Source organism: Schistocerca americana, unplaced genomic scaffold (assembly GCF_021461395.2).
Source record: "Schistocerca americana isolate TAMUIC-IGC-003095 unplaced genomic scaffold, iqSchAmer2.1 HiC_scaffold_254, whole genome shotgun sequence".
NCBI lineage: Eukaryota > Metazoa > Arthropoda > Insecta > Orthoptera > Acrididae > Schistocerca > Schistocerca americana.
This window is the reverse complement of record NW_025725966.1, coordinates 192,501-197,500: the sequence shown is the minus strand read 5'-3', so window position 1 is coordinate 197,500 and position 5,000 is coordinate 192,501. Positions and strand designations below refer to the sequence as shown.

General features: G+C 62.7%; 1 pseudogene; it reads right to left on the bottom strand.

Moving 5' to 3' along the window:
* Positions 1 to 5,000, bottom strand: part of LOC124576643 — a 7,666-nt pseudogene that overhangs the window by 2,243 nt on the left and 423 nt on the right.

Here is a 5,000-nt window from a genome sequence, read left to right as displayed (position 1 = left end):
AATGCCGAGGCCCACCTGGGCAACAGGAGCGTGGAAGTATCCCAGGGGGGTGTCCGCCGGAAGGCGGAACCATCTCCTGACGGCGGCCCGGATGGTAACGTCGGCCGACTTCAATGCACCCACCCGGGTGCGGCTGAGGGCCAGCCCGTGGTACAGGCCAGGGAGAAGTACGTTGGTGAGAGCGTGGAGGCGCTGTTGCGGCTTCAGCGGAGCTCGGGAGATGACGTCAAGCTGCTCCACCAGGTGGCTACGTGGATTGAAGACACAGCGACCCGCCGTGGAAAATTGCAGCCCCAGGTACCGGAAGGTTTCACCCACACGCAGGGCAGGCATGGTGGTATTGCCTGCTGTGAAGGTGACATTGCTGTCCACCTTCACCTTCTTCTCGCGCCCTGACGCGACTAAGGCGAGGGTGAAACACTTCCGGGCGTTGATCTGCAGCCCCAGGTGGGCGAGGGCTGCGGTAGCTGCGTCGATGAGGGACTGCAAGCCCCTCGGGGTCGCTGCAAACAGCAAGACGTCATCTGCAAAGGCCGCAGCGTTGACTCTGCGACCGAGGATCCGAGCTCCGATGTGGGAGGGCAGTTGGCCTAAAACGTAGTCCACCGCAAAGTTGAACAGGAGGGGGGAGAGGGGATCGCCCTGGCGAACGCCCCGTGCTGGCTGCACAGACACGCCCACGCCGGCGCCGTCCGCTATCACTGTCGTGCTGCCCTCGTAGCACCGCTCGACATACTCGACAAAGCAATCCGGCAGGCCATGCGCCTTCAGCACGGGGCGAAGGGCAGCATGATCTACCGAATCGAATGCCTTAGATACGTCGATCGATGCCACAAAGACAGAGCGGCAGGAGCGAACTGCGTCGGTGAGAGCAGTGTCCAAGATGAAGGTATTTTCCAACATCCCATCCCGAGGGATGAATGCCCGCTGACGTTCGTCCACAGCACATGCGCGCATCAGGCGTGACGCGAGAACCTTGTGAAAGGTCCGCGCCAACACCGAGCAGACCGTAATGGGGCGAAAGTCAGCGGGGGATGTTGGTGCAGCCGTTTTCGGGAGAAGGGACGTCCGCGCGCGAAGCAGGCGTTCCGGAAGGGCGCGGGCCAGAAGGAAGAGATTCATCACTTTCACCAGGACTTCGTGCGGCAGGCGCCGCAACTCCGCTGGGGTAAGGCCGTCCGGCCCGGCTGCTGATCCCCTGGGCGGCAACGCGGCGGCGACCTCCTCATGTGTGACCGGCCCCCATATGCACTCGAGAGCGACAGGCTCTGAGTGCGGGAGGAGGCGGTCACGAATGAAGCCCGCGGTTGAGATGGGCTTCTTGGTGAAGAGGTCCGCCCAGAAGTCCAGCAGACCAGGGATGGCAGGTGGCGGCTGGAGCAGGGTGCCATCCAAGAGGCCGCGCACGCAACGTGCACGCGACCGTCGGAAGGCATCCTGCGTTCTCGCGTACTATTAGCGGCGCCGCTTGCGCTTCTGCGTCGGCGGCGCGGCAGGCGGCCGCTTCGATGGTTGGCGCGGCCGCTGTGTCCTGGTGATCGATCTCTCCCCTCTGGACCCGACCGACGCAAGGGCATCCGGGAGCATGCCCAGGATGACATCGGGCGGCGTGCCCCGCCCCAGACCTATGACACGATCCAGGGCAGAGAAACGCTGGGCGGAAGCGGGTAGCCCCGCCAGATGCTCCCAGATGGCGGCGTCAGTCGGCCCCTCCGGCGGCGGCCCGGTGGTGTCGGCCGCGAAGTCCTCGGCTGCGTCGACGGGCGGCGCAGCGGCCTCGCCCGCGTCAGGCAGCGGGCTCGCTGCTCCCCGGCGGGACGCCGGCTCTTCCCCCCGACCGATCTCAAGCGCCTCCATGAATTGGCGGACAAGCTGCTTGTGGGCAGCTTGCCGCCGTCGGCACTTGATTGCCTCGAGCGTTCGGTCGGGGAACATCCTGATGAGTTCTTGATTGACGAAGAAGAACCGGGCGTCCCTCTCAAGGAACAGTTCGGCCTCCGCCTTGGCGAGCGACAGGACTTCTTCCTCCGTCCACCTCGCGCGATGCCTCTCCGTGACGATCTCCGCGTTGGCGGCCGCAAGATGTTGGCGGCGGCGATGGACCCCGAGACCGTTCTTGGTTGTGAAGCTGCGGTGGCACTCACTACAGGTATACATAGCTGCAAAAGTTACAAGATTTTCGGCACGGCCGGTTGGCCGGCTAGGTGCTGGGGGAGTTGGGGTGGCACCTTCAGCGGAAGGGCCACCACTTATTCTCTGCTTACTGCCCCCAACTAAAAAAGGGATAGTGCGAGGGGGGGCTGGTAACCCCCCCAAGCCCCTGGTGCGGTCTTCCACTCTGCTAAAATCAGCGGGCCCACGAGAAGGGGAGAAGACCGCAGGAGAGGAGAGGCTAAGAGGGCTAGGCCCATGTATTGCGCATCACTCTCCCTGTAACTATAACCCAAGGAAGGCACCTCGCAGCAGCAGCACGACTACATCAAGACCGCACTTCGAAAAGCCAAGTCCGGATGCAGCCACACCGCCGCCACTTGGCCACCTTAAGAGAGTCATAGTTACTCCCGCCGTTTACCCGCGCTTGCTTGAATTTCTTCACGTTGACATTCAGAGCACTGGGCAGAAATCACATTGCGTCAACACCCGCTAGGGCCATCGCAATGCTTTGTTTTAATTAGACAGTCGGATTCCCCCAGTCCGTGCCAGTTCTGAGTTGATCGTTGAATGGCGGCCGAAGAGAATCCGCGCACCCGCGCGCCCCCGGAGGAGCACGCTAAGGCGGACGCGGCCTCGCAGCAAGGAAGATCCGTGGGAGGCCAAGGCACGGGACCGAGCTCGGATCCTGCACGCAGGTTGAAGCACCGGGGCGCGAACGCCGCGCAGGCGCGCGCATCCTGCACCGCCGGCCAGCACGAGGCCAACCAACGGCGAGAGCAGACCACGCCCGCGCTAAACGCCCGCACTTACCGGCACCCCTACGGCACTCACCTCGCCCAGGCCCGGCACGTTAGCGCTGACCCACTTCCCGACCAAGCCCGACACGCCCCGATCCTCAGAGCCAATCCTTATCCCGAAGTTACGGATCCAATTTGCCGACTTCCCTTACCTACATTATTCTATCGACTAGAGGCTCTTCACCTTGGAGACCTGCTGCGGATATGGGTACGAACCGGCGCGACACCTCCACGTGGCCCTCTCCCGGATTTTCAAGGTCCGAGGGGAAGATCGGGACACCGCCGCAACTGCGGTGCTCTTCGCGTTCCAAACCCTATCTCCCTGCTAGAGGATTCCAGGGAACTCGAACGCTCATGCAGAAAAGAAAACTCTTCCCCGATCTCCCGACGGCGTCTCCGGGTCCTTTTGGGTTACCCCGACGAGCATCTCTAAAAGAGGGGCCCGACTTGTATCGGTTCCGCTGCCGGGTTCCGGAATAGGAACCGGATTCCCTTTCGCCCAACGGGGGCCAGCACAAAGTGCATCATGCTATGACGGCCCCCATCAACATCGGATTTCTCCTAGGGCTTAGGATCGACTGACTCGTGTGCAACGGCTGTTCACACGAAACCCTTCTCCGCGTCAGCCCTCCAGGGCCTCGCTGGAGTATTTGCTACTACCACCAAGATCTGCACCGACGGCGGCTCCAGGCAGGCTCACGCCCAGACCCTTCTGCGCCCACCGCCGCGACCCTCCTACTCGTCAGGGCTTCGCGGCCGGCCGCAAGGACCGGCCATGACTGCCAGACTGACGGCCGAGTATAGGCACGACGCTTCAGCGCCATCCATTTTCAGGGCTAGTTGCTTCGGCAGGTGAGTTGTTACACACTCCTTAGCGGATTCCGACTTCCATGGCCACCGTCCTGCTGTCTTAAGCAACCAACGCCTTTCATGGTTTCCCATGAGCGTCGATTCGGGCGCCTTAACTCGGCGTTTGGTTCATCCCACAGCGCCAGTTCTGCTTACCAAAAGTGGCCCACTTGGCACTCCGATCCGAGTCGTTTGCTCGCGGCTTCAGCATATCAAGCAAGCCGGAGATCTCACCCATTTAAAGTTTGAGAATAGGTTGAGGTCGTTTCGGCCCCAAGGCCTCTAATCATTCGCTTTACCGGATGAGACTCGTACGAGCACCAGCTATCCTGAGGGAAACTTCGGAGGGAACCAGCTACTAGATGGTTCGATTAGTCTTTCGCCCCTATACCCAGCTCCGACGATCGATTTGCACGTCAGAATCGCTACGGACCTCCATCAGGGTTTCCCCTGACTTCGTCCTGGCCAGGCATAGTTCACCATCTTTCGGGTCCCAACGTGTACGCTCTAGGTGCGCCTCACCTCGCAATGAGGACGAGACGCCCCGGGAGTGCGGAGGCCGCCGCCCCGTGAAGGGCGGGGAAGCCCCATCCTCCCTCGGCCCGCGCAAGGCGAGACCTTCACTTTCATTACGCCTTTAGGTTTCGTACAGCCCAATGACTCGCGCACATGTTAGACTCCTTGGTCCGTGTTTCAAGACGGGTCGTGAAATTGTCCAAAGCTGAAGCGCCGCTGACGGGAGCGATTATTCCGCCCGAGAGCATCCCGAGCCAACAGCGGCGCGGGTCCGGGGCCGGGCCAGGTAGGTCCGTCATCCGGGAAGAACCGCGCGCGCTTGCCGGGAGCCCGAGCGCCCAAAGGGGCGAATCGACTCCTCCAGATATACCGCCGGGCAGCCAGCCAGGACACCGGGGCTCTGCCCAACAGACGCGAACCGAGGCCCGCGGAAGGACAGGCTGCGCACCCGGGCCGTAGGCCGGCACCCAGCGGGTCGCGACGTCCTACTAGGGGAGAAGTGCGGCCCACCGCACACCGGAACGGCCCCACCCCGCGGCGAGTGGAAAGGCAACCGGACACGACCCCGCCGCGGATTGCTCCGCGCGGGCGGCCGGCCCCATCTGCCGAGGGCGGAGGCCTGTGGCCGGATGGGCGTGAATCTCACCCGTTCGACCTTTCGGACTTCTCACGTTTACCCCAGAA